Below are 13,073 nucleotides of genomic sequence, written 5' to 3' on the forward strand. Positions count from 1 at the left end.
ACAATCTTTTTCCTGCCTCATGACAGGCCCTAGCGGTAGAATTCTGGAGAGTGCCGGGGTGGCTCAGTGGGTTAAGCATCTGCGTTCAGGGTCCTGCCACGGAGTCCCTCATGGGACTCCCTTGGTCCCTGCGGTGACTGCTTCTCTTTCTCTGTCGCTTATGAATTATGAAAAAAAAAAAAAAGGGGGGAGAGATGGAATTCCTGAGCCCTAACACCTGTGGACCAACTCACCACATCTGTCCTGTCTGGCTATAATAAACCATTCCCGTATTTGTTAGAAGAAAGTCTGATGTGATAACGATTGTTCAGTAGCTGTTTTCTTGTTGAAACAAGTCTTTCCAGAAACAAGGCATAGTTTGGTGATAGGATGGTCCCACCCTACTAAGCTCCATCAACCTGTGCTCAGGCATTTCACACAGAGAGCCATGAATATTAAGCTAGGGAGTTTGCCTATTCCCCTTGAAAATGGGAAGTATCTGTAGTGGTCTTAAGGAAGAAAAAAAAGGGGGCAGGTTCTTGTTGAGAGAGAACCCCTAGAGGAGAGATGACTAGTGTCTTAGACCAGGGTAGGGCAATCAAAACAAAAGACACAAGAGAACTTGCCACAGTGAATAAATTCAAAACAGAAGGCTTTACCTATTTCTCTCCTAATCCCACCTCATCACAGCAGACACCTTGTATTTCCTTAGGTTTGCCTCTCAGTTGAAGTAATGATTGCCTCGGCGGATATTACCAAACACCCACACACTATCCGTTCCTCCTTTTGTTCTGTTCAGAACACCATTTTGTTCAGGGTGACAAGGTGTACAGCTGAAATACTCATTTCTCCAGGCTGCAGGACATTTAATGAGAGGTCGGCAGAAATGCCTGAGGAGAGAGTCAGATACCAAATAAAAAGGTGAAACCTCACTGGGTGAAGACTTTTCCTTTTCCCTGTTTGTAGGGCTTCCTGCCTGAAAGTGTGTGCAATGCCTAGAGAGCAGCAGCCATCTTGTGACCGCTAAAAATGATGGCCCAAGAAGCCAGAGGAGCCCCGATCTTTAATAATTCCCTTGAGCTCTCTGGCAAGCCAAGTCTGCCTATCTCCAGACTTCTGTTTTCTGAGATAAGACTCTCACTCATTGAAGCTATTATTTCCAGGTTTTGTTACCTGCAATCCTAACCAATGTCATAGCTCCCATGTATTGAGAGCTACTATGTATCAGGCCCCATTCAGGGTGATACACATACATTTACTCATTTAGGAGGAAATTAGCCCAGTATTTTCATTTAACATCAAGGCTTTGCCCTAGCTATTTCATTTATAAGAAACAGTCCTCTTTCTCAAACTATATGTCTATCTTCCCTAAAATAACACACTGAACATCTTAAAAGCCCTTCTTCAAGTTTTTCCCAATTATAAATCAATCATGAACGGCTTCCGTTTGCTTCTTTACAACAGGATGATGTTTTACCTTTGGGTCAATACCATAAGGTTGATTTTTTTGTTTGTTTGTCTTTTGTCTTTAATATCTAAGTTTTGTAAAATACAACAAGAAGGGATTTTCTACCACTCTCTAGTGCCTGAGTCAATTTTCCAAAAAATTAAGCTCCAATTTTTAAGCCAGAAAGGGGATATAAATTATGGAAGTCTCTCCCCATCCTACTGAGCCCAGCACAGAGAAAGCCATGAAGCAGCAGCACCATCGCTCACTTTGGTAACTGATTCCTGTAACTCCTTCCTGGGAAGAGCAGTGACTCATTGTGTGCCTCTCCTGGTTTTAGTGTCTTAGATGCCAGAAGACTGACTGGACTGTCCCACTTAACAAATCTATTTTGTTAAGATTTGCAAAATCTTAAAAGTGTTTGCTTTTAAGAGCAAAAAAAAAAAAAGCAAAGTGTTGCTTTGCTCTTAAATGAGTAAAAAGACCAGGAACAGAGTGGGAGGCAACTTTTCTGTGGATCAATGTGTTTTTTTCCATAATTGGTGATTGATTAAAAAAAAATTTTTTTTAAAGCCCATCTACCTTACCCTTACCAATGGTACTCATTCTTGTTGGCTAGAGTTAGAGATAAAACTCTGTGGTCCATCAGACACTTCAATAACCTTATAATAGACCCTCATTTTCATTTAAACTGGCTGGAAAAAATTTCACTTAGTTGCAGCAATATTGCATTAAAACTAAGGCTACAGGGGCGCCTGGGTGGCTCAGTTGTTAAGCGTGTGCCTTCAGCTCGGGTCATGATCCCAGGGTCCTGGCATCCAGCCCCAGGTTGGACTCCCTGCTCAGGGAGAAGCCTGCTTCTCCCTCTCTCACTCCCCCTCATTGTGTTCCCTCTCTCTGTCAAATAAATATACAAAATCTTTAAAAATAAATAAAACTAAGGCTACATGAACGTTCATTATTTGCATTAATGGATTAACTATTTCAGGGACCTCCTCATGACTCTAAATCAATCGTATTTGATAAGAAAATGACAATGATGATGTTATCTGCTTGGTACTTCAGCACGTGATCATTCATTCATGCATGTGTCCATTTGTATCGCTCATTAAGCTTAATTGAATACTGCACTTGCCAATTACTAGAGGCAAGGCAGTAAGAATACAACCTGTATAGAGAATTCAGATTTAATCTTAAACAATGAGAAAACTAGTATGCATACTTTAATAAATGGGATGCTTGGGGCTACAAAAACAAAACCAAACAACAACAAAAAAGACCAACTCAATGTAAAGTGTCTGAAACAATAACATAAACTGTAAGTTTTCCCCAGAATTGTAAATTACAGATAGGACTGGGTACAAGGCTCTGCTGTACATCTTTGAAATTTCCTTGGCTCTAACTTGTATTCACTTTGTCTTCTCTCCAACCTCTAAGATGGGAGTTCCTTCTTCATATTCCATGGGAGAGAGAAAAAAATCTCTTCCAACCTTGGAATTTGTTCTTCTATTCTTTTTTAGGCTGAGGGGGGTAAAGATTTTATTTATTTATTTGCAAGAGAGAGAGAGAAAGAGAGAGAGAGAGAGAGAGCTTGCACAACAGGGAAAGGGATAGAGGGGGAGGGAGAGGGAGAGAATCTCAAGCAGATGTTGCACTGACCCTGGAGCCTGATGCTGGGCTGATCCCAGGACACTGAGATCATGACATGAGCTGAGATCAAGAGTCGGGCACTTAAACAATTGAGCCATCCAGGTGCCCCAAAACTTCTGTTCATTATTCAGCTTAGGTTACATGCCCATCTTTGGAACATTAACAGCAGCCAAGGGAAGACCACACAATGAATCAATTACCAATAAGAGTATGTGATTACTAGACTTGGTTAAGAACGGTGGTCCTCAAATCTTAGTGTGATTCAGAATTACCTGTGGAACTCCACCTGCAACATTCCTAATTGAGTGGGTCAAGGATGGGGCTTATGGATTTGCATTGCTGGCAAGTTCCGGTGATGCTACTGCTGCTTATTTGGGGATCACACTTTGAGAATCACTGGTTTAGAAAAATCATGATCTACCTCAGGAACTGGGGATGGAGTTGGCTCCCTTGAGCCACATGGGCTATGTGAGTATCTGACCAAAGTTGAGGTCCAGTTTAGAAAGAAGAGGATGGAAATGGAAGATCAGAAGACAACCAACAGCATCTCCTACACTTGTTTAAGCAAGAACATGATAACGTCATAGATTTTATACGTTATTAAGGATGCAAGATCAAAGATTGATCTAAATTAGGAGGACATGGTAACATGATTATAAGGACAAAGAATTTTCAGTTCAAGATTACACCGTAGTTCAAACGATCAGATCTTTTTAATCAACAGGGATGCAAGATGTAAAATTTCTAAGGAAGGTGAGCACGGAATTGGACCGAGTCTCTAGACAGAGCAGCTGTGTTCCCTCTCTGGATCGCCTCTCCTGACTTTTGGAGTCATTATTGTCTCTGCAAGCCTGGTGTGTAACTGCTAGGGCAGAGCCATAAGCAATTTGCTTAAATCCTTGTCAGGATGGTTTTTAACTAGGGTACCTTTTATAGGTGAGGGTGTAAAAAAGATTGATTGGTCAATCTTTGTATCATTTGTATCTGCCCCCATTTGTCAAATCACAGTAAGAGAAACAAATAAGTGTTTCCCGGAGTGTGCTGCTTAAAACTCCCCGGTGCCAAGAGATGCTATGAGATGCTATGAGGATAAAAGTTTTATAAGCAAATGAGTGTAGGAGACTTGAGCTTGCCTATGCACATTAAAATGTTAAAAGCTCATAGAAATTCCCTAGTGGTGAAGCCCAAATGATTTTGTTTTAATACATTTCCCAAAGCTATTTGGTCACAGGAGCCTTTTTGCATGAGGCTGTTCACATACGGCAGGACTCCTGTCTTGTGGAACACGCTTTTGGAAATGGTGAATGAAACTACTTAAAAACCTTATCAAAGAAATTCTCTTCCCATTAGGAACCACTTCAAGATTTGCCAAACTTCTCTCTAAAAACAAATTCACTGATGCCTAATCTGAATGTACCATCGTCAATTTCTGGGTATTTCAACCATGCTGTGATTAAGCTATGATCAAATCTAATAAAATGATTTTCATAGGACTTCGCTGCTAATTCCTCCTTTGACCACCACATACAGACAAAATGAGGGCTGCTGATGCCTTATACATAACAGATACTTAAATGTTTTTAAAGGTGTCATACCACTGAGGAATGTAATCATGAACACACAAAGCCTTATATGTCATCAGTGAACATTCTGGTTGAATAGGACTTTAGCAATTTGACAACTTCAAAATCTGCATGAATAATATGAGGTGTCCAATCACCAATGGTCTTTTCTTTCTTTCTTTCTTTCTTTCCTTCTTTCTTTCTTAATGTGTTTTTTTCTAACACATTCAATTCAGTTGTTTCCTAAACACTTCCAGAATGAATGCCTATGAGATTCTAGGGTCTCCACTATTTCTAGTTTGTTACTTTTATGTTGAGAACTACTCATAATATTTTAAATGTTAAGACAGTTTCTTTTTTTAACTTCTAGAACTACACTCGATGGTTTCGGAATAGTCTAGAAGAATAAACCACCAGTAAGCTAAACAGCATGCTGTCATGATATTCCCATTCAATACCTGCATTTACTCATATTTTACTTCCAAAACCCATCTGAAGAGGCATCTTATTAGGTGCGTTCTGAAGGTCCCTCCTTCCACTAATCTCCCTTTGAGGCTTACATAATATAAGGGAGGACACGCCAGTGCCCCAACTTTTTTCCCCAAAGTGTTTACTTCTGCATTTAAAAATAGTTTCTCCCGTTCCCTTGCTCGTCCCAAATTGGTACATGAAGCTTGATGACTGCACAGATGAAATGCAGAGAGTAAACCCCTGCAATTATGGTAAAAATACGTACTTAAATTTAAAGCAGTTAGTTATCAAAGACAAATGGAGGCAGGATCCTGCACCAGAATGAGTCTGCTCAATATTGACATAGTGAATTGTCCCGAGGAGATTAAACCGCAACTAGAAAAGCAGGCGGAGGAACTGTGAGTGACAGGGGCTTTATGGGGGGGCGCTGCCTCCCAGGGGGAGAGTTCATCTTCTTACTCAAAGAGACGCCTTCAGGGATCACGTAACTTGAATTCCCTGTGAATTCAGTGTCATCTTAGCTCGACCAGCTCTGGAAGAACATATTAACCTCCGCTTGTGATTTTCAGAAAACTGTTCTAATTTAGCAAGTAATTAAGGGTCACATGCAGGATAAAGAGCTAGATAATCTTGGATTACCCACAGGAAGCTTTGTCTCCAAGGCAACCCCCGGTGGAGGGGCTGCTAATGCAAAGGCCAGTCGGTTAATGAACCGGGAATGGGAACTGGCTCCCAGACCCGTTAGAGCCCGGGAAATAGAAATAACAATTATTTGCTACTGAATGATTCAGTGATAGAAAATAAATGCTTCAAAAGCCATAGCAGGCTAAACCTTTAGAGAAAGGATGTAATTGTCACTATTCTGCCAGATCGAGTCTACAGATGTAAAATTAGCTTCTCTTGAATCCAGGCTACGCCAACCTTTATTTATGAATTTTAGACTTGTCTCCAGCTGAATCCTCTGGGTCCAGGGCTTCCTATGACCTAATTACCCCACAGCCTAGTTTCTCCAGAGGGGCAGCCTCAGTAACTATACCAGGCCGGGAGATTGGCCCAAGGGACCTTTGGAAGAGGAGACAAAGGTAGCATTGTGCATCAGAGGCTTTGAAATCTCACGCTGAACTAAAAAATAAGATAAGGTTGCACAGATAAGCACCGTAAGAGGATTTCTGACCAGGTCGGTAAAGGTGGAAGGGAAGGGTGCCCAGGACCTAATGAGGAAGTGCTTTGGGAAGGTGGGGACGAAGAGGCAGCCCCAGGAGGAAACCTAAGTGGGACAGGTTGGAGACCTACAGCATCTCACTGACTCCTTAAGGGGCCTCATTTTCCCCAGTGGCTGAGGTTGGGTCTTGTGTTCATTTCACAAAGCTTTCTACAACTCCGTGAACCCTGTTCACTTCCCTCCTTCAGAAGCTTACTGATACGCATTTCACACTCAATTGTCTGTTCTGTCTTGCCTGCCCTTGGTTTTGGGACTCTTTGCTTGTGATCATGCATATTTTGTCAATATTCTATGAACAGTTACAAAGAATCAGTCGCAAGGTATGCACTGTGTTGGATGCTGGAGATAGCAAGATAAATGAGATATGGTCTCTGACAGCGGGAGTCCCCGGACTGGTGAAGAAGGCCGGTGAGCAAGCAGGAATATACCGTAAACCTCGAGAGAGGGAAAAGCAGCCGGATGTTGCTTTTACGGGGGATGCCGAACGTTCTTGGATATTTAGTAATAAGAAAGAGAGCTAGTAGCATGTAAGATTGTTTATCGCGAAGGCCAATGGCATGGTAGACTAAAACACAGCACTCAGGGAAACCTTGGCATCACAAATTTCAGTTCATAATCACTAAATGAAGAGATAGACGAGGAGCAGAGGGTGATGATCTTCTGGGTTAAGGCAGAAAAGAGTAAAGAGCAAGGAAGATATTTTAGCAAAGATTCACTGTAACCTCCTTCCCAGGAAAATCAGCCTAGTATGCTGTGTTTTCCCCATCCCCCCAGGTAGACTACCACATTTTTGAGCATTTCAGGACAGATTTGAGTATGTGAGAGATGAAAATGACCCGAAAATGATCCGAAACTTACCAGGTTTAGAGGACAGGAACTGGAAAGAGACAATTCACTTTAAGGTGACACCAAATTGTAAAAGGACAGATTTCACAGTTTTGGGGAAGAAGTCTTATGATTCCACAAAACAGAGATATACAAGCTGATGGGATTTATGAACACTGTGTGTTTCTCTAGGAAGCTGTTTTCATGATAAAGGAATGAATACCCAGTGCGGGGGGGGGGGGGGGGGGGGGGGGAGAACAACCAGAAAGACAAAAGGAAACCTGATACAACAAAACTCACAAGGCTCTGCGGAGTTGAGACCCAGATAAGATTGCTGAGTGAGAAGCAGGGCCCCAAGGAAGGGCCAAAGAAATTCAGTCTTTAGCCTAAAGGCAAAGGAGAAGAAAGAGATACCAGCTCAACCGAGGGAAACTGAAAACATTTCGTGGTGTAGTGGAGACACTCAAGTGAGGAAAACCTGCCGTGTCAGATGGGGCTGGGGAAGCCTCTTAGTAGGGGTCGAGGACACCTGGGTGAGATGCTCACTCTGCCCACACACGTGCACTGTAAAGAGAAACGGGAGGGGTGGAGGTAAGGGGCTTCCTACTTTCCTTTCCCTATTTGTAAACAGCTGCAAAAAGCACTGGGGTGGGGAGGGGAGTAGATCTGGGAGCAGATACAACACACAAGCCAGTTGGGAGGTAGAAGTAAATGGAAGCCTTTTGTCTGATGACTATTCAAATGGTCTGGAAGTATGCAGGAAGGTGCTCTGTGCTATAATTATGGTCATGATTTATAACCTTCTCTGGGTTAAATTTCAGATATGCGTCACCACATCTAAAAACCATAACCAGGGCCTAAAACTGCAATCAACTGATTAACTCACCTGATTACCATTTATTATATTCCTCTATGAGTCAAGCGCTGCTCCAAGCCTTAGGGGTATAGGCATGAGCCAGACAGAGGAGACCTTGTTCTCACGGTGTGTTACACACTCCTAACAGGAGGTAGACAATAAAACTATCAACAGATTTTTTTTAAAGAAAATTTCAAACTGTGGTGTCGATAAATCCCGTAAAACCCAACAACTATACCAAAAGCCAACAGAAATGGGATTGAGACTGGTGGGGCTGGGCGGGCAGCTGGAGGGCTCTGGGAAGGCCTCACAGTGGGGAGACATTTGTTCTGAGGACTGAGGCATATACAGGCAGCCAAGTGAGGATCAGGGGACAGAGTGTCCCAGGCAGAAGGGACAGAAAGTGCAAAGTCCCTGGGGCTGGAAAGCTGTGGCTTGTGGCAAAACAGAAACCCAGAATGACTGGGGTGTGGTCCAAAGTTAGAAAGGGGTCGGAGAGACAATGCTGGGAGATGGCAGGTTCATTCTGAACATGGTGAGGGGTTTGAATCTTATTGGAATTACAGATGAAGAGTGCTGGAGTGTTTTCAGCAAGTGACTATTACAATCTTCTTCTGTGATCTGTACCACATTAAATGAATCTCATGGAGCAGTGGTCCCAGTATCATCCAGAAGTTTGTTAGAAATGCAGATCTCAGGGCGCCTGAGTGGCTCAGTGGGTTAAGCCTCTGCCTTCAGCTCAGGTCATGATCTCAGGGTCCTGGGATCAAGCCCTGCACAGGCCTCTCTGCTCAGAAGGGACCCTGCTTCCTCCTCTCGCTCTGCCTGCCTCTCTGCCTACTTGCGATCTTTCTCTGTCAAATAAATAAATAAAATATTAAAAAAAAAAAAAAAAAAAGGAAATGCAGATCTCAGGGCGCCAGAGTGGCTCAGTTGGTTAGATGTCTGCCTTTGGCTCAGGTAATGATCCCAGGGTCCCTGGATCAAGTCCCACTTTGGGCTCCCTGCTCAGCGGGGAATCTGCTTCTCCCTCTGCACGGGGCCCCCCCAACACTCATGTGCTTGATTCCTCTTTCTCTCTTCCTCTCTTATACATGCATAGTTGCAAAAATAAATAAATAAAATCTCTAAAAAGAAAGAAATGCAGATCTCAGATCCCACCCCAGACCAAGGGAATCAGAATCTGTATCGTAACAAGATCACCAGGTCTGCGCATGTACATAAAACTTGGAGAACCACTGCTATCATCATATTCATGCTTTAAAGGGACTCTAAGCACACCTAGTAAGATGGCTACAATTAAAAAAAAAAAAGAAAAGAAAAGAAGGGAGGTATAGGTAAGGTTGTGGAGAAGCGGGAACGCTCATACATTGCTGATGAGAATGTGAAACAGTGTGGCGTTTTGGGAACCAGCCTGCCTATTGCTCAACCACACAAACGTAAGTTATCAGGTGGCCCCGCAATTCCACTCCCGAGGTTACGTCTCCAAAAGAGTTGCAAACAGGTGTTCAAAGAGAAACTTGTCAGTGCATGTTCATAACAGCACTATTTGCAATAGCTGAAAGTTGGAGACAGCTCAAAGGTCCATTAGCAGCTGCAGGTAAACAAATGGTGAAGTATTCAGCTAATGGTGTATTATTCAGCCCTAAAAGGCATGCAGAGCGCATGTGTGTTACAATACACATGACCCTTGAAAACATGTATGCTAAGTGAAAGAAGCCAGACACGACAGGTCACTTACTACATGGTTCCATTTATAAGAAGTATTCAAAATAGGCAATCTATGAGGACAAAAAGCAGACTGGTGGTTCCCAGGGGCAGCGGGGAGGGAGGATGGAGAGGGGCTGCTTCCAGAGTGTAGGATTCCCGCTAAGGGTGATGAAAATGTTCAGGAGCTAGACAGTGGTGATGGCTGGACGACACTGTAAGTGCACTAAATGTCACTAACGGTTAACTTTTATGTTATGTGTATTGTACTGTCATTTTTAAAATGGATTGTAAAGAACAAAAGTGGGGGGCACCTCGTGGCTCAATGGGTTAAGCAACTGCCTTCGGCTTGGGTTGTGATCCTGGGGTTTTGGGATTGAGCCCCACATGGGGCTCTTTGCTCAGCAGGGAGCCCGCATATGCCTCTGCCTGCTGCTCCCCTTGCTTGTGCTAGCTCTCCCCCGCCTGTTTCAAATAAATAAATATTTTAAAAAAGAACAAGAGTGGAAAACACATCAGATGGTACTTCTTCTAGGCCACTTGTGGGTGCGGCCTGTGGTTGCTAAGCGGTGTTTTAATTTTGTAGCATTTCATTGAGGAACCGCATAGTAAAACCTTGAAATGCAACAAGCTCAGGGACCTCGGAGTTGAAAGCTAAAATGAGAATGTGCTTGGCTAACTGAGATATGAACCAAGTCAAATGCAGTTCAGCAAGGTCAAGGAAAGGAAGGTAGAGTTGATGAGTGTGGGAAAGCGACAAAAGGTACAAGAGAGAAAAGAAATCAAGGAGTTAGAGGTCATGGCCAGAGGGAGCTCTGTGGACAGAAAGTCAATTTCCACAACTGGGTTCACGTATGAATGAACTGCAGATCACGCAGAAACCACCGGGTTCCCTTTGCCGTGCCATATGCAACGTCATTCAGACACATTCTCAAATTGTGCTTCCAACTCTGGGGTGGTAACTCGGGAAGCATAGGAGAAGGATGACTTGGTTAGATTAAGATTATGAACACCTGGGGTACCTGGGTGGCTCAGTCAGTTGGGCATCTGCCTTCGGCTCAGATCATGATCCCAGAGTCCTGGGACCCAGCCGCACGTTGGGCACCCCACTCAGCAGGGAGTCTGCTTCTCCCTCTCCCTCTGCTCCTCCCCCTAACCCCCACTTATGCTCTTTCTCTTTTTATCACTTTCTCTCTGAAATAAATAAATAAAATCTTTAAAAAAATAAATTTAAAGGAAGATGATGAACACCTATCGAGTGAAGTTTTGCAAATCTGTTCATTTATTTGTCCCCGTCCTTGTCCCATCTCCTGCTCACCTATTACTACTCCATGTCCCGAGAGGCAGTAAAGCATGAGAGCTCTGTCTGGCGTGGTCTTGAATCATGCTACCACCATTTATTGTGTGTGATACTGGGCAAGTCACTTAATTTTCTGTGCCTCTGTTTTCCCATCTGTAAAATGGGGACAGTGATTTAGCGTTGGGCGAATGTACTGAGTCAATGCATTGACAAGACTTGGAGCACCGCTTGGAACCGGATTCACTCAATCCCATCCGCTGCCATTACCGTTACTCTGCAGAGTGCTGGGATGATGGAGTGAGTAAGACCTTCTCCCATCTACGGTGGGGCTCACATCTAGTAGGGAATCCACAGCAGCGCTGCCTGGCCAACACGAAGTAAGAGGCGGGCACAGAGTGCTCTGGGGTCCCAGAAGGACTTCAGTTCTGCCTGGGTGGAACCGTGAGGGTTCGAAGACTGGAGAACACCTGAGTAGATCAGGAAAGGGATCACTGTAGCCAGAGGGAACGATTTGTACAGAGGTCAGAGGGGATGAGGATGTCATCCCTGCTGATGTGTGGGAGAGCTCCCAGCTTCCGGAGGCTGCCAGTGATTTGTGGCATTTCTTGACTGTGGCTACCTCACTTCATTTGCAGACTCCGAGTTCACGTGATCATCTTCCCTCTGTGTTTCTGTGTCTAATTTGATTCTTCTCATGAGGACACTAGTCATTGATTAAAGTCACCCTAATCCCGGATGACCTCATTTTAACTTGATTGCCTCTGAAAAGACCCTGTTTCCAAGTGAGGTCACATTCATAGGTATTGTGGGTTAGGGCTAGACCATATCTTTTGTTGGGGGCGGGGAGATATAATTCAACCCACGGCAGGGCCTGGTCCATTAGACCAGGGGAGAGACACACATAAATACATATTTTACATGGATTGTTCTGGGGCTTTGAGATGAGGCATCTGGAGGACCACAAGATGCTAGAGGACCAGTTAGGGATATTGTTATTGCAAAAGAGTGAGCACCTCTGAGCCCTGGACAAAGGTTATCTTGGAGAACGCAGAGCCATCAGAAGCACGACCAACCTTGTTAGGATTTTTGGCAAGAATAGTTCATAGGCAGTGAGGAAAGTGTACTTCTATGAAGAGACACATCATGTCTGGTTCGGAGCAGCCACCGATGATTCTTTCCTCCATCCATTATTTCATTGGGTTTAATAAGATGATGACATTCTTTTTGGGGGCATATAAAATATGTTTAATAAATATTTGGATCAAAATTAAACTAAGGAAAAAACCAAATATATGGTAAGTAAATGCTACCAAAGTGATCTAGAAGCAAAATAAAATACGACAAACCAAAACCAAGAACATCAAAACCATGTCTAGGTAAGAGGGTCCTGTCATGGAGGACCCTCTGTCTATCCGAACTTACTGATTAACCTTTGGAACTCAGTTAAGTTCTGTCTTCTCCAGGAAGCGGTCCCCATCACTCCCAGTGTGCACCGGGAACTTCTGAACTCCCGAATTCTGCCCTCTGCCCTTAAAGCTTCTCTTCTCCAGAACAGCTTTAGTCCCTACTACTGCTGCCCAAGGCCACCCTGTGGAGCCTTTGGCACTGAGGTCCTCCTCCTTCGGCTAAATTCCCGTTGAGCACTAGAATCCTTTTGGCAGAAAGCGCCCTTCCAGCCATTCCAGATGGGAGGCCTCAAGCTCCTTCCTCCCTTCCATTCCCGCTGCTGTGTTACCGCCAGGCTGTCATGGCCTCTCCGAGACCTGTCACCTGCCACCTGCCAGACTTTGCCCTTCAAACGTGCACTCCCCCAGCCCTCTTTAGAACCTGCTTAACATGAGCTGGTCAGATCACATCTTTCCCCTCCTCTGACATCACAGAGCACAGCCCACACTCCAAAGAGGTTGGAAATGCAGGGACAATACAGTTAAATGGTTCCAAACCAAAGAGTTAACTCCCAGGCATCATCCGGAAGTGACCTCTCTGTTTCTGTTGCTCGCTTTCATTGTTTTACTGTTTGGTGGTGTCATTTTGAACTCATGGCTTTTGATGTA

General features: G+C 43.9%; 1 long non-coding RNA gene across 1 annotated transcript in view; it reads left to right on the forward strand.

Moving 5' to 3' along the window:
• The window catches only part of LOC123954571, a 41,261-nt gene that overhangs the window by 1,551 nt on the left and 26,637 nt on the right, over window positions 1-13,073 (forward strand). The gene's annotated exons all lie outside the window — the stretch shown is intronic.

Source organism: Meles meles, chromosome 12, assembly GCF_922984935.1.
Source record: "Meles meles chromosome 12, mMelMel3.1 paternal haplotype, whole genome shotgun sequence".
NCBI lineage: Eukaryota > Metazoa > Chordata > Mammalia > Carnivora > Mustelidae > Meles > Meles meles.